Consider the following 24359-nt stretch of genomic DNA (forward strand, 5'->3'; position numbering starts at 1 on the left):
ACTATGTGAAGCTTTCACACTCTCCAAAACAAAGAACATTAATGTGATCTATAATTTTCTTTGGAATGCTACTAACTTAATCAGAATTCAGGTCCTAACTCTCAGAATCCAGGACTTTATCTATTGTTTTAAACTTACATCCTTCTGTTGTTAAAAATGTTTTATGCTTCTAAAATATAGAGATTGAAATAAAGTATAATATGAAGTATGTTTTCCTACCTGTACTAATTCTTCGTTTGCTTTTTCTATAAGGATTAAAAACATTTTGTGCATTTATGATTGTGTTACTGAACCCTTACAAATTTAAGCTTGTGGTCTTCAATCCTACATGAAAATTTATAATCACACCTGGTGTTCTATAAAATTCAAAGTACCTTGGCTCTGCCTGGAAGATTCCAATTTAATTGTTGTGCAGAGAGTCGAGAAACTATTCATTTGAAAAGGCCCTCTTTCCTAGTCTTCCTGTGAATTATTATGGTGTAAGGGATAGAAAATAAATGCTCTCAGCCAACCAACATAATTTTATACAATATCAAATAAATTGTGAACTTCCAACATATTCACCAGCTGAAGCCACAACCTTTGTTGTGACTGTATTTGAAGTCAAGGCCTTTATAAGGGATAGGAAGATCAAATGAGTTAAAAGATCAGGGCTCTACTCCAATAGGACTTTTGGTGTTAGGTCATAATTTTCTTAATTTTTTTAAAAAAAAATTTGAGATTGTAATATAATCACAACATCATTCTCTTCCCTTTCTTTCCTCCAAAACTTTCCCTATACTCTTCCTTGTTCTCTTTCACATTCACGGCCTCTTTTATTTTTCAATTGTTGTTACATGCATATATGTATCTGTATGTTCATTTGTATTCCCAAATGTAATATGCTCAGTTTGCATAATGCCACTTGGCTGTATGTTTTCAGTATTGATCATTTGACTTTGGAAAACACCAATAGACATCGAAGGGCAAAAATCCTACCAGGCCTCAACCCTACACAAAGAACTACAGGCGACTAAAGAGTTCTGAGAGCAGAAGAACTAAACTTGTGGGGAAGAGCTCACCAACTGGACCAATGTGTCATAAGATGAGGAAACATCAGATTACTAGAAATATTTATGCATCTAAAATTTAGCCATTTCTCCATTGTCTGTCTCATCTCTTTATCTCATCTGTTCTCATCCAAGGAAAGAACATGTAAAAACACAGCAAAAAAGCAGCCATCTATAAACCAAGAAGAAAGACCTCAAATAAACTTAACTCTTTTAGTGCCTTGGAACTAGACAATCAGCCTCCAGAGCTGTGTAGAGGTAAGGATCTGCTCAAGTCACCGAGTCTGAAGAACTCTGCTTGGGTAACTTAAGAAAACTGTAATAAATTTTGATTCTGTGAGATAAGATCTTGCTATAACAATTATCTGTTAACCTAGAGATATCTTTGAAGATGAGCAATTGTTAAGAGTAGAAACTGGAAGAATTGTCTTGAATACACTATGGCAATAAGAGCATAAGAGAAAATTTTGGAAAGTTCTTGGTAGGTGTGTTGACTAATACCATGTCAACTTGATACAAGCCAGAGTCACTTGGAAAAGGGAGCTTTTCTGATAGCAAGTCCATGGAGCATTTTCTTGATTGATAGTTGGTAGGGAGGGCCCAGCTTACTGTAGACAGTGACATCCCAGGACTGGTGGTCCTGGGAGGTGTAAGAAAGCAGATTGGACAAGCCACCTAGAAAGAAAGCCAGTAAGCAGCATTTCTCCATGACTTCTACATTAGTTCCTGCCTCCAGATGCCTATCATGCTTAAGTTCCTACCTTGCTTTTTTTCTCAGTGGTGGAATAGTTCCTGAAAATGTAAGATGCAACAAGCCCTGTCCCCCAAGTTGTGTTTTGTCATGGCATATGATCACAGCAATAGAAAAACCTGACTAAGACAGTAGAACATATTATCAAGGGGAAGAGGGAAGCTTAGAAAAAGTAGCAGTCACCTTTCAAAATGCACCTCTCATTGTGAATAGAACGTTGGGAGCAATGATGCTGTTAAAGGTGTATCTTGTACTGTGTTTGTAGTTCATTTGATGGAGTGATTGCCCAGCATATGTGAAGCTGCTTTCTATCTCTGTCACTATACCATCTGGGCATAGGGACACAGCTGTATAAATCTAGTACTGAAGAGTTGGAAGCAGAGAGACTAGAAACTCAAGGGCAGTCCTGTTCTACATCACTGGAGGCTAGTGGGGTATAAACCAGACCCTGTTTCAAAAACAAAAGAGATCTGCTTGTGAAATATCAGAGAAAAATGAGGACTAAGCTATTACACACTACAAAGAAGTCAAATTATACAACATGCTTGTAAGCATATGACTGAGTGAATTATTATCTAGCATTTCAAAAAAAGAACCTTATAAGATATACAATTTTGCATTTTCATTATGAAAAATACATAGTGTTGAAGTCACATTCTGCTTTCTTATTAGTACTTTAAGTAAAATGTGAGGGGTTGGAATGGCATCAGAGGAACTGCTAGGCAAAACAATAACAATAACAAATACATACTCTGAGATTTGGAAAACTCTCTGCCATATCACATAGGAAAAAAACTGAAAAAAAAAACACTTTCTGGATTGAATATCAAAAGTGTGATTCGACTATCCATAATTCATCCTTTAAAGGAATTATGAACAGGGTTTACCAGCCATTTTAACTAAAGCCACGAATAAAAATGAGATTGTTCTAGCAGAGACCGCCAATTGGAACTAAGTGGGACAAAAGCAACCAGACAGAATGAAGGCCAGATGTCAGAATTTGGGAACTAAGGAATTTGGGAACTAAGGTTTCTTCCCAAGAATGTGAGACCTCTTTTAGGAAAAAGAATTACTGACCAGAGAGACAATTTAGAGGCCTTTCTGGCAGTTGCTTTTCCTACAGTCTGTGAGCAAACCTTCCTTCTAAGATTCAGTGACTAATACTACACCATTGTTGTCAGTAAGTTAGAGAGTCCTTGACAAACAGCTCAGGAAGCTCCTAAGACTGTGAGGATGGGCACCCATGGAGAGAGGGATTAGGACCATTTCTGAGAACTGAAGAGCTCTAAGTCAAAGGCAATGTTTCCACTATCATAGGCCAGCCGAGCACAGCAGCCTGGCAGAGAGGATTACTCTCAATCTTTGAAATCAAATGAAATTACCTTGATGGATTTTTTAACTTCCTTGGGAATTTTGACCTTGATATTTTCTTTTTCTAGTCCTTTAGAATATGACTGTTTAAATAACACTTCTCCAAACCTTGCATAAAATTTCAGGTTTTACTTGCTCACAGCTGGGTGGAAAGTTTGCATCAGTACACATCTTTTTCCACTTCATTTTTATACATCACAAGCTGACTGTTGAGTAAAATATATGATGGAAATAAGATGTTTGAAATCTGGCTCAGTGGAGTGAGTGTATCTTGTGTGTTATAAGGGCATGAATCCTGACCACTCTTAGACTATAATGGATGGAACTGTGTCCTGGAAATGCATGGGTTAAATGTTTAAATCCTAACATGACTCATCTTGGAGAAAGGATTAATAGGAGGGAAAATTAAGTATGAAAATGGAAAAGAGGTGATTTTAGTTACATAAAATGATATTTCCATTAAAATGGAAGATAATAATGTTCTTTCTCTGTGTCTTTCTCTGTCTCTCTGCCTTTCTACTTTGTCATGTTCTTTCCTTTTCCTTGATATCCAAGTTCATTAATTATACTAATATATATTTTCAATTCTGTTGCCTGAACCACACAGTTAATGGCACTTTGTTATGGCCATTAACAAAGACAATATGCTATCTATTGTGAGATCAATGGGCTGGTGAAAATGTCTAACATCTAAATTTGTAAGAATGTAGATGGAAGTTTCTGTCCCTCCTGGTCCCTCAGCCATTCAGTACCAAAAATTACACAGAAGCTTATATTAATTATAAACTGTTAGGCCTATTCACCCAGGCTTATTACTAACTAGCTCTTACAACTAAAATTGACTTATAATTTGTCTATAACTTAAATTGTCTCTATTTAGCCACATGGCTTAGTACTTTTTCTCAGTAAGGCATTTTCATATTACCTCCTCTCTATCTGACTGGAGACTGACTCTCTGCCTTTCCTCTTCCCAGAATTCTCTTAGTCTGGTCACCCTGTCTATTCTTTTTGCCTGGTTACTAGCCAATCAATGCTTTTTTAAACTAATACCAGTGACAAATCTTTACAGTCTACAAGAGCATTACCCGACAGCCTAAGAAACTGAAGGATCAAGAATTACTGGTGCTTAGTCTGCTGCCCTTCAGCAAACTAGGCTAAGAACAGAAGAAAATTCCAACACAGATGGGAAAAAGCTTAAAAATTCACTGTTTCTCATATGTATATTGTTGAAAGACAGAACACAGCTCTTTGTCAAAGGACTGCAGCAGATATTCTGATAAAGATCATGAAAAGCTCTCATGAACAACTCTGTTGCGAGTTAAAAAGTGTCCTGGAGTCCTTCTGTTCACTCCAATTTGCCTACAGAGTCCATAACATCCAGATACTATCAAATGAACTAATCTTTATCATTTTTTTTTTAACTTTCTGAGAGATAGGGGATGTTTTCCAGGAAGGTCAGATAGACAGGGCAAATGTATTACTTTTCTGACTACAAGTGACTATAAGGAATACATAGTCTCCTTCTCCACAAGGTTTGTTTAAAATCACTATCACTTTTGATATTGAGCATTACCAGTGATCTGTAATCTCCTTAAAAATAAATATAAGTAAGATAAAATTTGAGAAGGACTGCTGCACTAGAAAATGGATCAAGAACTTCAGGAAGAAATGACTCACTTTCATATCAAAGATGGAGCTCAATACATCCCCAACAGCTGGCATATAGCTAGCATCAAGGATATGCTTTATAATGGGTATGTTGAGTTCTGAAACCATGTCCTATGAAGGGCTAGGCTTATGACATAGGACCTTCAGTTTCTTCATATATAAAATGTGGTGATATTTGTGTGTGTTTGCTATAATAAATAGAGCTTGCCTGAAGATCACAGTGTGAAGTTAAGCCATGAGTTAGCCATCGAGGCCAAGCAGTGGTGGCACAAACTTTTAATCCCATGATTTGGGCGGCAGAGGCTCTGGATTTCTGTGAGTTCAGAGTCACCCTGAGCTACTCTATATTGATCCAGTCTAAAAGAGGACCCGAGCCAGGCAGTGATAGCTCAGATCTTTAATCCCAGTACTTGGGAGTCACATGCCTTTAATCCCAGAACTAGGAAGGTGGAGATAGGAAGGGATATGGCTAGGCGGAGAGAGGAATATGAAGTAGGAAGAGACATAAGTAAATTGCATTCAGTGTGAGGACTTGTAGAGACAGGTTGCCCCATTTAGTCTGAGAATTTTGTAGAGGTAAGAACTAGTGGCTGGATGCTCTGGTTCTCTGTTCTGTCAACTTTCACCCCTAATATGTGACTTCAGTTTTTATTATTAACACCAATTAGAATTTGCATTGCACTAAAATGAAAATAAATAAATACATATATCTTCTATGATTTCTGAAGAATTAAAAGTGTTAACATTCTGGCACTTTTTGACTTGAACTAGAACACTTTAAAATTTCATGAATCATTATGACTTTATTATTTCAATTTATAATTGTTGCCTTTATTTTTTTGTTACTGAAAATTCAACCTCTATTAAAATTGGAACCTCATTTTCCATATATTATTACCCAAATAGCATAAAAATTTGTAATAGTATTATAATGGCGTGTGAGGTATTTGATTCATAAAATAGTATGGTAACACAGCAAGTCCAAAGATAGTGTTTATTTTATGTAAAGTTATGCGAGAAGACAGACATTAGTTCTCACACAAGCCTTTTTCTTTCATAAACAGTTGTAAGGCTGATAAAATGCAAACTGACAGAGAGGGTGTTAGCCCACTCATTTTAATTTAGTTTTAGAATCTATCACAAAGCAACTGGTCGTGTAACTCCACATCTAATTCTACTCCTTGAGTCTTTGCTACCACATCTTAGATGGCAACAAATGGTCCAGGGCCCCAAATCTGAAGTGACTGTAATACTCAAGTAGTAACATTACACAAAGTTAACAAAACATTGAATTATAACAGACATCAGTTAATAGATCAATGCATGGTCTAAAAGCAAACCACAGGATAAACATAAGCTCTGGAAAATATTCTTAGTGCCCTTCACGTCTCTCTTCTCTTTGAATTACTCCAGTGCTCCTGCAGCAGTCTTAATGAAACCGGACATAGTCTGAATTACATTCTCTCAAAACTGAAGCAATCACACATCAACTTGAATTAAGTTCTTTCCCCAAAGATCTAACTGATACAGCAAAGAAGTCAGAAAACACATTTTGACTCTGTTTCTTATTCTCATTTGTTCATTCTGCCGTAAATCTGATTTGAACTCATTAAAATGTTCTTAAGTGTACTAAATCTTCTATTAGGAAAACGGCACAGAAAGCTTTTAGACATGCTTGTTTTTTTTTTTTTTTATTCTACATGTTAGGCATCAGAATTGGCGTTCTGAAATTCCTCAAGTGATCTACCTGCCACATATGGGTAGGTAAAACATTAAAATCTGTTTCCAGTGGGAAAAGAATTGAGGCACACTCACTTAACCTTGAGTAAGAAAAATAGTGAACATAAACATTGTTTTTTTCTTCTTTTATTTATATCTTTTAAATTTTTTTTTTATTGAAACAAGGTTTCTACATATTGCCTTCGATGTCTTGAAACTTACTTTGTAAACCAGACTGGCCTTGAAATCAGAGATTTGTTTGCCTCAGCCTCTCAAGTGTTGGGATCACAGGTGTGTGCGACAGCACTGATTGCTTGCTTGCTTGCTTGGCTACTTGTTTGTTTGTTTGTTGGCATTGGTCTATTTTTTATAAAGGGTTAACATAATTAGTGCTCCAGATGACAGGAATGCCATCGTTAGTATCTCCAGCCTCCCCATTTTATCTAGTTCCTGACTACTTCTATGTCCCAAAGGGCTAACCATGGGTGTATCTTTGACCACAAATCCTTGTTTCTTATTAACAACACTTAACAATCTGTCTTAAAGCAATAAGGTGTGAACATCTACTTGTGCTTAGAAAGCATGCTTAAACAAATTGTACTTATTTGAAAGAGAATCTGAAGATTTCACAATATAAATATTGATCAGGTATGTGTAAGATGAAAAGTTGAAGATGATCAATTATATTCCTAAATTCCTTCTGTGTTTACTCTTTGTTTCTATTTTATATTGTTTTCCAATAGTATGTATATATATATATATATACATATATATTTCTATGATAACTTATTGAAATATAATTTGCCTATCTAAATGCCATCTTATCAAAGAGAATAATTTAGTGGCTTTTAATATCATCACAAACTTTTATAATGATCACCAATAATTGATTTTAGAATATTTCATTACTAACTTGTGAATGATATCATTTCTACCTTCCTTGTTCCAAGCCCTGGAACCATGAATTCACTTTTTTTTTTTGTTAGTCATCAAGGTTGTTTTTTAAAGTTATATTAAAAAACAAAGTCAGCCCAACACCTTATGTTTCTTAGCGTTCCTTTTCTGTCAGGTATAAACGTAGTTTTCTTTTTAATACATTTATTTACTTGTTTGTTAGGCACGCAGTGATGCCTGTGGAGGTCGGAAGACAACTTGCAGGAGACAGTTCTTTCCTTTCACTATGTAGGTCCCAGGGGTTGAACTCAGGTAGCCAGGCCCCACAGCAAGCACCTCTATTGTCTGAAACATCTCAAGTGTCCACTTAGCTTGGTTCTGTTGAGAACATCTGTCATAAATCTACCTTCTGTTTCGATGGATTTGCTTATTATTGCCACTTAATGCAAATTTTATTTGATTTTATTATAATGTTCTTAAATAAACTATGTAGCATGTTGTGTCTACTTTCCTTCACATAACACAGTGATTTAATAGTCTATGTTACAGCATTGTGTTTAACTGTTTTTTTCAATTTCTTAGTGATTTCATGTATATGAATATTTAACATTTTGTTTATTCATTAATCAGATGACATTTGAGTTATTTTCACCTCTAGGTACTATGACTAAATTACTGTAAAAATCATTGTAAAACTATTATATGTATTTTCAGTTTGGAGGAAGAACAGCAAAATCTTTGGGCTAAAATTGAAATGAATTGTTACCATTTTTAAAAAATGTCACAATGATTTTAAAGTGCTTCTTTCATCTCAATATCCTGTCATATATGCATTTAAAAATTTTAATATATCACCTTTTGTCAGAAAATTACCTTACATTATTTTATTTATACTATGGAATTTGGATACATTGCGAATATAAAGGTCACACAAGTTTTTCACCATTAAAGAGTAAGAGGCTGTACTTTATTATTACTCATTTGCTAAAGAAAGATTTATCTTTTACTATCACCTTTCAAAAAGGATTAATACCTATTGCTATTATAAATTTCAACAAAATTCTAGGACAGAAAGCTATGAATCATCATATGGACTATAGAACAACAACAACAACAACAAAACAAAGCAGCATAGTAAATGTAGATAAGTGGAGTAGCCACAAGTAAGTCAGCATTAACTATTCAATTTTATTTTTGTGGAGATGATTGAGATAAACAATATTGAGATTAGCAAATATATCAAATTAGGAATCTAAAAATAGATCGGAATTGAAGTGGTATTTCAAGACACATTCTTAAAGCATAAATAGGTGAGTAGAAACTGAATGTGTTGCACTAAATGACAGTCCTGCTCACAGCCCAGTGTGCAGCAGTCCAGCTGTTCTTTGCTGCTTTGTGCTTTAGCAGCAGTGATGGCAAAGACAATTTTCTTATTTGCTGACAGTTATGTTGATGATGCGGAAGAAAAATAGCATTTCTCTTCTGGGCAATGTTAATTATGGAGTGCTGACAGGAGTTCAAAAATAAATCCAAGTCCATCAAGTCAATGTCCCACATTAATATAATATGGAAAGCAAAGCACATAGACAATTGTGGGGGAAGTATTTGTTTTGCGCTGTATCCCTTTTCCTTCAGAAAAGGAATCCATGTTGCTTTTAAAGCATAATAAGCTTGAATATGGATTCTGTCTACCCAGCACTTTAAATGACTCAGTTTTTGAACAAAGAATGAACATACAACCATATCTTCATTTTCATATATCTGAGTAAAGGTCTTACAGATTAGCAAGGGTATAAAGTTTCAGAATAAAAATATCATACCCCTTTCTGTCTCTTCACTTAGTATAGTACTGCAGTATGTCATCATTGCAAGCATAGTTTCTGAGTATAGACTATTAGGTAGCTTACATAAAGTTAGTTATGGGAGCAGTTGTTAGGAATGAGATTTAAGGCACATAGTGAATGTAAGATAAAATCCTCCCAACTATACTTTCTAAGCCTTGTTTAATTCTTGTTAGAAAGTCATTAAGACATTGAATTAACAAATTTAGTACACATGGGTTATGATGCAAGGGTTTAGCACTTACCGTAGATCTATGTCCAATAATATATGAATCAGTATTATGTTCTAATTATTGAAGAATAATTTTATTGTATTATTGTCCTCACACTTTAAAAGGTTTTCATTTATAAATTTTTGAATATGAATATATGCACATGCAAATATATAGATTATTTATATATGTAGATATAAAACAGCAATATATATGTATATAACAATTAAAGAAAAAAACTCAAGTATTTGAAAAGAGCAAGGTGAGGTATATGGGAAAGTTTGAAGGGAGGAAATATAAATGGGAAATGATGTAACTCTATTATAATCTCAAAAATTTAAAATAAAAGCTTCTTTCTACTTCAATTTAACATATGGAGTATTGACGCTTAAGCAACTTGCCCAAGGTCAAACAACAAAAGAAATATTTAGATTTGTTACCCATGATTTTCCAAATAGAAAATAGTATTATTTAGTAATGTTTAAAAACATGGTGGTCCATTGATTGAGGAACCGTACATATAGGGTTGTGGTCTAGGAATAGAATCAGTCACATGCACTATATGAACAGACATAGAAATTTTGTTGCTTTTTTCTAAGAGCAAGAATCATCCTAAAGGTCAAAAAGAGAAACAGTTAATACATTTTGTTATGTGCATAGGATAAGTTAGTATGTAGATAATAATAACACTCTGATAGAGAATTACCTCACCTGGAAAATAATATTAAAACATATTATATTCCTGGTGAAATCCACTTAACTTACAAAATTTAGTTAATCATTTTTTTCTTTTATATGTGTATTTTTTTCTGTAATTCTTTCTAAGCAAACTTGTACCTGCCTTTCTCTGTACTGCCATGAATCTCAGCGTACTGCTTAGAGTTTCACTCAGCTATTTGGGTGACTCTTTTCTGCAAGTGGGTTTGGCTTCCACATGGACAGAGAACAGATTCACTTCATTTATTATCCAACCTATATCTCACAGAAAAGAACTAGCAAGTATTTAGTAAATATCCAATGAAGAATGAATACATTATAGCATGCTGCTTTTAGCACTGAACTCAATTTACTTAATTCAAGAATGTACTAAAAGAATGAGCTTCCTGTTGCTTAGCCATCTTTCTCCTAGGAAAGGAGGATGAATTTTATGCTCCTAGCTCCCCTTGGCTTACCAGGATGTGCTCAACACAGAAAGGGCCTGAGATTTTGGAACTCTTAAACTGCCCCCCCTGCACAGCATGGTCTTGTGATATTTGTTGAGTCTGGCAATGTTCTGACTTAACACACAGGTTTTAATATGAGATTTATTAATTTCCATGTAATATATAAATGGGATTTTCTAAATATATTCTTTAAATTAAGCTCATATTTCTTTATCCTCTAAGGATAATCTTTTAGTTTTTACTCATAAAGATGCTGAATTGTAAAAGTTTAAACTACAACAATGCATTCTCTGTTGTGTTTGCCATTTTATTAGAGCTAAAAGCCACCTCAAATTTTAAAAACATGCTTAATAATTTGATTCAATATTTTTGGTTTTGTTTGTATTTTTAAACTAAAGCATGTCAATTAAGTTATTAAGTAGCATTTAAGTAGCATTGTTCATGTTCCTTTCTATATGAACTTAAGGTGCAGATATTATGCATTTCCCCAAAGATTGCAAAGCTCCTCACCTTCAGGAATGAGAAAAAGAGAGTTACTACATGCTGTTTATGAAGAAGAAGAGGCCACTGGTTTTTGCACAGCCAGTATTTTCATGTTCTCTCAAGAAAGTCAGAGGATGGGTCATTGGAAAAAAAGTCAAAAGGAAAAGGGGCCAGCAGGAAAGATAGAGCACCAGAAAAATTTAACCAAAGCCAAAATAGAAAGACTACTTTCAAGAAACAGTCCATCAACTCCTATGCTTTCTTGAAATGTGGGTATGTTCTTGTAGATATAGGTATAGCTATGATTAGGGCTGTTGAGCCTCCATAGCCTAAAGGAATTTCTATTTATTGGCCAAGTTAACTTCTGCCCTATTAGAAAGCATATATATATATACACACACACACATATACATATACATATACATATACATATATATATCTGTGGGTTAGCCTTATCCCAGCCATGTAAAAGTACAGATCTTTTTATGGGACTGGCAGGGGGTGTTTGCCTAATTCTGCTCAGTGTACATGCAGATACTAAGTCAGCTGGGGTCTCAGAGGTGTAGTACAGTGATTGTTCACATATGTTCTCCACTTGCCAAGCTCTAGATTGTTTGAGTTTTTGAAAACATCCCAAAAGAATCAAAATGTATTCAGAAATTGTGAGCATATCAAGGAGGATTGGAGGGAGTGATAAGAAAATCCAATCTCAATAGCACAGAAAAGGTGCCATGGGGTGCCTTAAATACATCGTCTGGTTCAACCTTGATATCCATTAAGAGACAGCTGGAGAGTCTTAAAGACTTCCTTAAGGATCAACAAATATTAAAAGCCAGTCAAGGCTGAGACCATTTCTGACTGGCATACATTGCCTGAATAATGGGAAACTTTATGCATTAGGAAATAAAAACAACTGTGATAATGTCTTCTGGGTGCTTTCTTTATGCTAGACACAGTTCTTCATGTTTTGTATGCACAGTTTTACTGACTCATGAGGTCATTGATGTTATTGTTGTCCTTCTGACAACAAAAACAGAGCAGGAGATGAAGTAATTTTATCAAGGGCATCCAAGTAGCAAATAAGCATTCATGCTCTTAACATAAAATATTTTTTTGCAAAGAAGATCTATAATAAAAAGGAATTTACCTGTTTCTTACCAATTAACTTGCTCCATGTCTCTGGCTGCCCTCTGGGTTATTGGCAGCACAGTGCATACTTTCTAAAGAGAAGTTCAAAGTCAGAGACCTTGAATCTGACTAGTAACATGTTGGACAATGGACATTTGCAAGTAAAGGTGTTTGGACGATGGATACACGGGGTCATACGCCTCAGGTACCATTACCACTAAGATGAAGGAAGAGGTGCTGAGGAGATGGGAAAGGAGGAACAAAGTGGGTTTTTTAGTTGTTTGTTTCCGTTTTATTGTCTGTTTGGTTTTGCTTGACTGTTTGTTTTAAAATTAATATTCTTATTTGCATTTTTATTTTTATTTCTTATTTTTATTTCATTGTCATTATTTCTTTTTAAGTTTTCTTTGTGGCAGATGCTACAAGAGTGAAGGGCAGATATGGGAGGACTGGAAAATGAGGGGAATTGAAGTGAAAAATAGAAAATTTATAAATAATCAATAAAAATTATGTTTAAACAAAATGTTTTTCAAATAATTTCTAGTCTCCACACATACATATAAGCCTTTCTACATAGTGCAGAATACTTACAGTGCAAGATGTAATCACAAATCACAAAACTATATTGAACAATATTCTTTTGGGAACTGCTGCTATTTTGCACTAAGAATTATAAGATTTATTGAGGTAAAACATGAAATATAATAGCTTATTATACTTACCTAAATTAAAACATAAAAGTATGATATAAATAAACATGCCAATCATCTTGCAATCTTAAAAAAAATCAAAGACTCTAATGATATTCACACTAGAAGAATATCCTGTTTTGTGAGCATAGCTGATTTTGCAATAACAGCTATTCTTTGAGAAAGTAGCTTAATCTTTCCAGGAGGGTAAAAAAAAATCATTTCTAAGACACATCAACTTCTATTGACTTGTAAAGATACTCCTACTGTTAAATTATGAATGATTTTGAATTAGTTTGAGACATTCTATATTTATAAAGTACATGAATATATTAATTTCAATTGGGAGGTTTGGAAAGAATGACATTATGTTTATAGTATTTACAAATAAAGTTCAAGGTAACAAACCATACCAATAGCATGGTGATCTATCTAGCACAAAGAAAAGTTCCCAAAGATGTTGACATACACAAGAGAAGTCACTAATTCTGAATTTCCATTCATTTCTTTTGGGTCATACTAGATTTGATCTCTTCCCAGCTCTCACTTTTAGTCCATTTAATAGGTTCACCAGTCTCCTAGTCAACAACACATTGACTTAGAATTCCAAAACAAAGTTAAGTTTTACTTTCTGTTGGAGCACAGGCTTATAATACCAGAGGACTGCAAATTGTCAACTAAAAACACAAGACTGAAACACACAACAGAAAATCCATTAATTATTGTGATGTTACTGACATGAGCACACCACTTTCAAACAATTTTGTATTGCAAATACCATACAGCTGAAGGTTCTAGATCACATTATTTCAATCACAATTCCACCAGTGATTTGTTAAGTGAAAGACACTGTTATTTGTGGATTTGGAAACCCAACAGACTTGTCTTTTTGAAAGACATTTATCCTGCTCTAGAGTGCCAAATTATTTGGAGACTCAATCTCAGTAGGTTGTGGAAAATGTCTACAGATCTGAGTGTTTTACGTCAAGTATTCTGAGATGTTCATGGGGCATACAAAAGCACAAGACCAAGAATCTCTGGCACCACAATACCAAAAACAACAAAAACAGCAACAAAAAGGACACGAATCTCTTCTTACAACAGGGAATTAGTTATAAATAAAAAGGCAACCCATTTGCTTACATCTCAGAAATGCAACCACAAAGTTTGGACTCAACCCCTGATCTTTTCAGAAGGCCAATGATCCTCTCAATGAGATAAGTTTCTAGCTTAGTTCTTGGTCCCCTCTTGAATGATGTTTAGATATCCAGATAAATTAATATTGAGAGATACACTCACCTGCTACTTCTGTCCCTGTGGGTTATCCTCTCAAAAATAGGCTGGTCCAGACTGGCCTTTGTGTGTGCATGGCATTCACTCTTGATTACTCAGCTTTAGATGATCTTGGACGAATTATTAATTCTCTTTGAGACTCAGTATCCTCTTCAGCAAATAGAGATAATGACAGTAAACACTTCATTTGGTTTCTGTGAGGATTAAATGAGATAATCTATGTCAAGTGTTTATCATATTATTCGCACATAAAGCATTTGAAACTGCTCACTGTCCTTATAATTTAGGATTTGATACCAGGGGATCATTTTAGTACTATAAAAGAGATTTTTATCCTTTCTCAAAGGAAACTAAGACAAACAAATTTATGGTTTGCACAAGAATAACAGAGAGCCATTAACTTATAGGCTAGCTACAATGTCATCGTTGGTAAGGTATGCTATATTTGATGAGGAAATGATCCTGACTTTCAGATCAGAAAACAAAACAAAAAAAATCTCCTTGTAGAAGATTTAGATTTTCCCAAAGAGGCACATTCTTACTTTGTTTCTCTGACGCTATTTGATTAGGAAAAGAAAACACTACATGATGTTGCAGGTGGGAAATAGTTTTCATAAGTCACAGAGACAACCCAAAACTTGAAGTAATAATGTCTGCTAAAAGCTGAGTAGTCATGACATTATCATGCATGTTAAAGAATGGGATCTCTAGTACTATGTTGACCAATCCGGGAAAAGGGAGTGCGTTCTACCACCTGAATGTGTCCATAGGAAAAGGATTGGAGTTCAGGCTATTGCAAACACATAGGTGATAAGCATGCTAGAGGAACTGTGACTTTTTAAATAAGCCTCTACTGATGTGGAATTTTCCTCTGTATGCTGTGAATATCATTGGTTAATAAAGGATCTGCTTTTGGCCTATAGCAGAGCTATAAGGGAACAGAGCTAGGCAGAGAAAACTAAACTGAATTCTGGGAGAAAGAAGGCAAAGTCAGAGAGAAGCCATGTAGCCCAGCTAGAGACAGACACTGGAATTTTGGCTGCCAAGCTACTGCTACTTGGTGATACACAGATTAACAGAAATGGGTTAAATTAATGTAAAAGCTTTAGCTAGAGCTAATGGGCCAAGAAGTGATTTAATTAATACAGTTTCTGTGTGGTTATTTTGGGGCTGAGCAGTGGCTTCCTTTTACACGCTTCCTCATTAATACTAGTATTGGAGCTACCTGATGTTTTATACTATACAGATTAAGGCACTAATCACTCAAACTCATAGTATGGAAGAAGATGTGGGTATCAACAAAGTCTATCACATCACTTTGAGGTAGGACCAATCCTTTCCCCATATCTAGACTGAGTAAGGTATCCCTCTATAGAGAATGGACTCCAAAAAGACAGTTTATGCACTAGGAATAAATTCTGGTCCCACTGCCAGTGGACCCACAGACTGCCCAAACCACATAACTGTCATCATCATTCAGAGGGTCTAGTTTGGTCCAATGCAGGTTCCTTCACTGTCAGTCTAGAGTCGGTGACCTCCCACTAGCTCAGGACAGTTGTTTTTATCCCTATCCCTATCATGGTCATGACCTATTTGTTCATATTATCTACCATTCCTTCCTCTCTTTGACTAGACTCGGGGAGTTTGGCCCAGTGCTTAGCTGTGGATCTCTGCATCTGCTTCCATCAGTTAGTGGATGAAGGTTCTATGATGACCATCAAGGTAGTCATTAATATGATAACAGGGGAAGGCTAGTTCAGGCCATTACTACTGCTTAGGTTCTTCATTAGGGTCATCCTTAGGGATTTCTCTGAGTTTCCTTAGTGTCATGTTTCTTACTAACTCAATAATGGCTCCGTCATCACGAAATCTTTTTTCCTTGCTTTCCCTCTCTGTCCTTTCTCCATCTTAACAATCTTGTTACCTCATGTTCTCCTCCCCATTCCCATTCTCCACTCCCAAAATTTAAGAGTTTCATACACAAACACTAAAGTTTTTTTTCCATCAATTTCCTCCATGGTCATATTTTATCTAAATTCATAACTTCTTAATTAATAATTATTGCTATCTCACAACTTATACTTTTTACTGATATTTCATGGGTTAATATTGTTTTTGTGTCTAGAGGAAGTAACAGGAGGTATACTGTACCTATGGCTTTTACAGTTCTTCTCTCCTGTGACTTTTCTCTCAGCCTTCATTATAGGAACTGTGTTAGAGATGTATCAGCTGGCACTCCTCTGTCATCACTTATTCCTGATTTTTTTAAATGTGTAACTCAGGCTACCCTTGAATTCATGTTTCTCTTGCCTTTGTCTCCTTCAGTAAATCCTACTTGTGTGTGCTAACACAACTGGCTTATTCCTGAATTTTCACTACTTGTGGATCTTAGTAGAAGTCTGCAGCTTTTGCAAAAGGGAGCTTCTTTGAAGAGGGTTATGAGTCACAATTGTCTGTGCATATAGCAGTAAATATAATAACTAGAAAATGCATTAGCTTAGGAAAATGCTGGTGCAATTAGTGGTGGCCATATGGGTTTAGGGTGGCTACATAGAGTGACTCTCTCTCTTCAGCAGCTATCAAATGACAATAACTCCTCAGTAAGGGGTAGGTCTGAAAATCTCCATGTTGGTTCAAAAGTTTGGGCAGCACTGATCTTGTGCTCTGATTCTTGAAAGGTTGAGGCACACCTTCTTTATTCATGAGATTTATTGGCTCTGTAACTATGATTCTCACCCTAGAGATGAATTTTTGCATAGTAACATTGGAATAGTAAAAAAAAATGAAATTGAGTCTTATGTATATTTACCCATGTAGCTGTACCAATGATAAAGTTGATATTTGAATACTGAAAGAAGTCAATATTTCCTTTTCCAATCAAAGCATAGATAAGGCAACTGATTCAATATCTCCCTTTAACCACAGATGGCCAATTCAGACACCATTTGTGTCAGGTTGACTTTGGGATGATTAAGTAAATCTAGAAGGGTGCCTATACTCAGTTTTCCATGCCAAAACTTCTATAGCATTGCCTTCTGTGAAGGTTAACTTGGGTAATATCTGATATATAAGAGGTAGCTAAAAGTTCTTTTGTGTGGTTTATGTGACTTTAAGCATAGCACAATAAAAATAATTTTAAGATTAAGATACATATATAGATCCTTATGTTAAGAATTTTCTTTCTTTTTTTCAGCTACCTAAGGTATTTGAAATACAATAAAACATTTAATGGATGACTGCAGAAACTTGGAAAGTGTCTTATGACCTGTGCTCATAAAACACCAGTCAGTTTGACACCTCTATTTGGAACAGGAACACGAGGGTTACAGAGAAATATCACAGAAGACATTTAATAAATCACATGAAAAGTGCAACTTCATCCCATGCCACTCAACTCAGGAGGATGCTGCTGTCCATGTGTCAATTAAATGATGGAGGAAGGTCACTGGTTAAAAAATAAAGAAACTGCCTTGGACCATTTTATTGGTTAGAATATAGGTGGGTGGAGTAAACAGAACAGAATGCTGGGAGGAAGAGGAAGTGAGCTCAGAGACGCCATGCTCCCTTCTCCCAGACAGATGCGATAGCTCTGCTTTCTGTGGCAGATGCAATTAAGCTCCGACCCAGGATGGACGTAGGCTAGAATCTTCCCAGTAAGCACACCTTGGGGTGCTACACACATTGTTAGAAATGGGCTAGTCCAGGTGCGAGAATTATCCAGTAAGGGCTAGAGCTAATGGGTCAAGCAGTGTTTAAATGAATACAGTTTGTGTGTTTTTATTTTGGGGCATAAGCTAGCCAGGTGACCAGGAGCTGGGGCAGCAGGAGCCTGGCTGTGGGAAGAGGCCCGCAACTCCCACTACAATTAAAGTGTGATTCCTTTGAATGGGTGGAGAGAAGCTCTATTACTAGTCATGACTGCTTGGAATTCCAGCTGGTTTTTAATCATTTTGCATCACTGATAGTCTGTTCAACTAGGACTACAGCCTCTATGTGCATAGTTTTGGAAAGCTGAAACTTTGGTCTGTTTCCCAAAAGCCTTATCCAGTAACTTTTACAATCCTGTAGACTTGTCATGGCTTTCTGAAATCAGTGTGCTACTATAGAGCCCCAAGCAATGATTGCCTATACAGAAAGTCAGGGAAGGCACACTGGGTTGGAAACAAGTGTTTCTATTAGAAAAGAGACTTAACAAAGCTCTCCAATTCCTTTGTCCAGACTGTTGACAAAGAAAAGGCAGGCAAAAAATGATTAGCAGATTATCAAAGCCTACATGTTCTCCTTTTTCTCAAAGAAGAACATTGCCTCATACTGCCTAGAGAAAAATTTTAAACTGAGAGATATCAACTTCAATGTTTTGTTCCCACATGCAGACTCTTATCACTGTAAGTACTGAGAATTCAATTTCCTTCTTCAAATGTCAAAGCAAGTGATTTTCTTTTTCATTGAATCAGCTCTTCCATCTGTGGGCTCAATTTACCATCACTTGTCTTTGCCACTGATTGATATGTCAGTGATCCACCATTAGTTTTGTATTATCCTTAATGCCTTTACTATTGGCTTATTCTTTTCCAAAATGTTTAAATCCTTACTATTATAAATGCACACACACACACACACACACACACACACACACACACACACACAGAAAAACATCACAGGACATTCATACATACATGCACTTGTATTTTTTCAGTTTCCTACAGGGATCCCCATCTCTATTTTCCATCTACTATAAACTCAAAAGAGATGTCATACCCTCCTGGGATTTAAATCAATCCTTATAATATAAGTTCTAATTCTCATTCTTGGGCAGCAATTGTTTTTACTGTTAATTCATTTTCTAAGCCTCCTATAATTTAAATGTTTCAAGAAGAAAATAAGTGATGAAATCTTTCTCCTTTTAAGTTCTTTCCTGTTCTTCAGTGTCATTCTCACGGCCCTTTCTCTCATTCATCTAGTTACTATATATCGACACCTATTTTCTCCAAAAACTACACAGCACACTTTGATTGTTAATATACTTGCATAAGGTAGGATACACAGCTATCTGCACATATTTTTAAACTTTTGTAGACAGAATCTAAGAAACCTGAATAATTTAAATTACACACTAAGTAAAAAATATAAAATTCTGCTTTTGTTTGGAAGCTCAGCATTCTATGAACCTATTTTTCCACTTAAATAGAATCTTAAGTTACTTTGGCTTATTTAAAGCCCAAATTTACTATCATTTTCAAGCTACCATTTACTGTCATGATTTTACTGGATTATGTCCCCACAGATGTCCAAATGTCTAAAACATCCAGAACACCAATGTTCATTCTTTTAATAGTTAAGATATCTTATAATTTCTTGCTTTTAATCTTTTTTTCATTTTACTTGGCTCTAACACTTCATTACAGTGTAAGTAGATAACATTTGTTTGAATTGTCATTGGATGATGGGGCTGGCCTCAGTCATTCTGAAGACTAAGATTCCCATTCCCAGACCCATCAATCTATGAACCATGGTATCTACCATTTTTCTATCCCCATTCCTAAAATATGTTTCAAATTCTTGTTGGTTGAAACACTGATTTATACATGGAAATGTATATCTTAACATACATATATCTATAAATGTATGTATATTATGACAGCAGCTCTATTCCCAAAATGTTCATTGGCTGAATGAGTGTGTAATAATTAAGAATTGTCATAAACTCTTAATATTGTATATGTAAATACTATCTTATTTTGATGTCTCTTATTGCAAATCTCCCTTTAAAGAAATGAGCACAGTCTTTTTTTTTTTTTTTAGTTTTTATGAATGTGATGCAGGATCTATTTATTTATACCTAAAAATTTCCACCTCCTCCCCTCCTCCCATTTCCCTCTCCTTCCCCTCATCCCCTTACCCCTTCTTCTCCAGTCCAAAGAGCAGTCAGGGTTCCCTGCCCTGTGGAAAGTCCAAGGTCCTCCCCCCTCCATCCAGGTCTAGGAAGGTGAGCATCCAAACAGACTTGGCTCCCATAAAGCCAGTAAATGCAGTAGTATCAAAACTGAGTACCATTGTCCTTGGCTTCTCAGTCAGCCCTCCTTGTCTGATAAAGTCCGGTTTGATCACATGCTCCATTAGTCCCAGTCCAGCTTGATTTGGTGAGCTCCCATTAGATCAGCCCCACCTTCTCAGTGGGTGGGCACACCCCTCCCGGTCCTGACTTCCTTGCTCATGTCTTCCCTCCTTCTGCTCCTCATTTGGACTTTGGGACCTCAGACCAGTATGAGCACAGTCTTAAGAAAAAGATGAGACTGAGAAGAAATGACCATAGCATACTAAGAGAACAACTGCCAAGTAAGAGTCAAAGTCAAATAAGAACAGTTTACAAGTTTGTGAATTAGTTGCCTATTCATACATAGTTTGTCAGTGTTAATGCTAATTTCAATGATTACTTATGTCAATTATATTATTCTTCCCTGAAAGAGCTGTATTTAACTGTTAGCAACTCTGATCATTATAAAATATAACTCTTCGGACAGTTGACAAAACAAATAATTATGCTGACAAGGAGCCTTGGAAATAACTCTTAAAATGAAATAAATCAAATGTTCTTTAAAATATATAGGATAGAATTTTTTGATTTTTAAAAAGACACTGTAAATATTCAGATTAATAATTTTATTAAAATATTAAAAGGAAAATATTAATTTTAAGGATAAGCAAAATATATACATTCATTTGAAATGGTAGAATAGAAAATTCCATGATGATAAGAATCATTCTTTTTTCTCACCTGGAAAATTAGTACTAGGAAATAGAATTTTACATTTGCTTTGAATCTAAGCAAATTTATGTGCATAATTCATTATCTAAAGATTGTTATGCCTAGAAGTATATTTGCTTTTTTGAGACAGGGTTTCTCTGTAGCTTTGAGGTCTGTCCTGGAACTAGCTCTTTTAGACCAGGCAGGCCTCAAACTCACAGAGATCCACCTGCCTCTGCCTCCCAAGTCTAGGATTAAAGGTATGCGCCACCACCGCCCAGAAAGAAAATATGTGTTAGTGTTAATTGTATTTCTGCTAACAGGAGGAATACAAGTTCTTGTTTAGTTATCACAGTGCTATCAGTCTACCTTGAATATATATGCAAACATGAGAAATTGAGCCTGGTTTTTTTTAAGTTTTTTTTTTATTTATTAATTATGTATACAGCATTCTGTCTGCACACCAGAAGAGGGCACCAGATCTCATTACAGATGGTTGTGAGCCACCATGTGGTTGCTGGAATTGAACTCAGGACCTCTAGAAGAACAGTCAGTGCTCTTAACCTCTGAGCCATCTCTCCAGCCCCCTTGAACCTGGTTTTTATTCTTTGATAAATTTAAATTTTACTATATTGGATTATCTACTTCATCTCATTTATCACATAAATGTCTAATTCTGATATCAGTTTCAGATATCCATTGGGTAAAATTCATGAATTTTAGTACTAGACAAAAATTAACAGATTTACAGTTAAATTTGTTAGCTCATGTCTTTCTATTAAACAATAATCACAACTCAAGGAGCATGTGTATGCAGATTTTGGATCTCAGATTTTTCTGTTGGAGTGTGTGGGGATAGAAAATTAAGGTGTAGGCACATGTAATAAAAATAAATCAAAGCAAAGAACATGAAATTGAAACAGAGCAAATAAGGGTACATGGGAAGGTTTGGAGGGGAGAAAAAAATGAAGAACTGATGAAATTATGTTAAAAACTTTAAAAATTAAAGAAAAATTTAAAAAATCAACTCTATTTATGAACTAGAGGGGTGGTTCAGCAGTTAAAACACTTGTCAACCAAGAAAATTAGATCTATCCAACCTACTTAAATGCAGGAGATAGGCAATTTCAACATGGGAAAAAAAATGAAGATCCCTTGAGAAAGCTTTCAAGGGAGACTAGCTATATCTGCAAGCTCTGAGTCTGATAGAGAACCAGTATTCAAACAATGAGATGGAAGAACAATCAAAGATTTTCAATGCTATCTTAGAATGTATGTATGTGCTCACTCATCTGCCCTCATACATGAGAACATACATGCATATCATGAAGTACATAAAGACAGCTCATCAATATATACTGGTCTAGAATTGTTATTCAGATTTCCTACTTCCTACCCTCAAGTCAATGAATGGGAAAGGTCAATTTTCTTTAAAAAACATAAAATGGTTACAAATTTACATGTGTATAAAATTGGCAAAGGAAAATTATGTCTGAGTTGGGGATAATGTAGAACAAACTAAAAATGCATGCACTAGAGATTCCATTAGCCTAATTCTAAGATTGATCTACTCTCTTTGTTCATTTATTTACTCATTTCACTGATTTCCATTTGCATAGTTATTTGGATCTATACATATCCTGATCATTGATAACATCATCCTGTTTACCTGGATTGTTCTTTCAACTCTCCTGTCTTGCACAGTCACATAAATGACTGTAGATTGTGATTTAGAACCTAGGCAACAACTACTGTTATCTGGAGAATTTATAACAAGTTGTGTTAAAGATGAAAGGATGGGAGGAAGAGGATCAAATATATAAACACCCGTTTCTCTTCTTTGCCAAGAAACATTGGTCTCACTGGAATGTAAACTGCATCACTGTTGTCTCAAAGATTCATATACTTCCTATTTGCTTGGTAGCTTATATGTGTTCTGTTTCCCAGTGGAATTCTTTAAATATTCAAGAAACAGAAAGTATCCATTCATTTCTATCTTTTTGAGAGCTAGAGGCATGTTTGCATGCTACTTAAAGATAGATATTGAGGCTTAGACAAATAGCCAGCACCTGGAAGAAAGTAGGTAATTAATATGTGAAAAGGTATACTTACAGGGAAAATTCACAGCTGGAATAAAATTTAAAAGCTGCCTAAGAATAAAACAAAAACATACCCTTGCAAACTTAGACTACTCTGGCATTAAAACAATAGTAATGTTTTACAGAACTGCATTTACTTTTACCCATGAATTAGGCACTCTGACTGCCCCCCTCCATAAATTTTTTATTTAAATAGAAGTATACACAAATGTCCTTATATTTACATATGCAAAGATGCTATTGTTCACATGTGTGCAGATTAGTTTGATCTTTTCTAAGCACACCCTAATGCATTGAATGACCCTGCCTACATAACCTGTGTTCTTTCTGTCTGAAGTATTTGCCTATAACCAATAGCTCACCCTTACATTTACTCAGGCCTTATTTTTAAAAGGTTTTACTTTATAAATGCATATTTGAGATGTTCTTCTTTTGTAAAATGGCCCTTATCAGTCTATGTCCAATCACTTCAATTCTTTCTAACAAACACTGGTACTTAAAATAGCTACATCTGTAAGCATTTAAGACTGACTTATTTCCTAACTACATCCTCTGTAGTGACAAAGACCTAGCTGGTTTTAGGAACTATGTATTCTTAGCTCAAACACTACTTGCTGCATAAATAGCTGGGCTGCATACTTTGGATGACTAATGGCTCAGTGAATGATCAATGACCGTGTGATGGACTCATCATTGCATTTTCAATCCCTAAGTGAAGATTTTTGAGTGTTTCATTTTAGTTTCGTCCTGATGCCTCTATCTATCCATAACTCTGTGATGTTTTAGCATTCCATGTCTTTTATAATCAAACACAAAAACAATATAAATTTTGATATAAAGAAATGATTTTTTTCCTAAGAACTACTTATCCATTTAGCATATGTTTAACCTTCAAGAAGACTTAACTTTCAGATCTTATACTTTCTTGTGACCTTGAAAAACAGCATTTCTGAACTCCTCTATAAAACAGAGGAGAAGATACTTCACAGATTTGTTGAAAAGATTTATTAACATAATGACTTCACGTAAAGTACCTAAGGCATTTATTCTCACCTGCTATGGCATAATTGGGTAGGAAATGTGTCTTTCATTGCAAAAAAAAAAAAAGTGCTTCTAGAGGCAAAGGTGCTGATTAGCCAGGAACGTGAGTCTGCAAGGTAAATTTAGATGCATCCATTTCTTTCCATTTAATTCTCAGCTTCTGCATCATTTGCATTATTTCTGAAATAACATTTGGAGTCTATGTAAAGCTTT

This window comes from Microtus ochrogaster (assembly GCF_000317375.1).
Source record: "Microtus ochrogaster isolate Prairie Vole_2 chromosome 14 unlocalized genomic scaffold, MicOch1.0 chr14_random_1, whole genome shotgun sequence".
Classification (NCBI taxonomy): Eukaryota; Metazoa; Chordata; class Mammalia; order Rodentia; family Cricetidae; genus Microtus; species Microtus ochrogaster.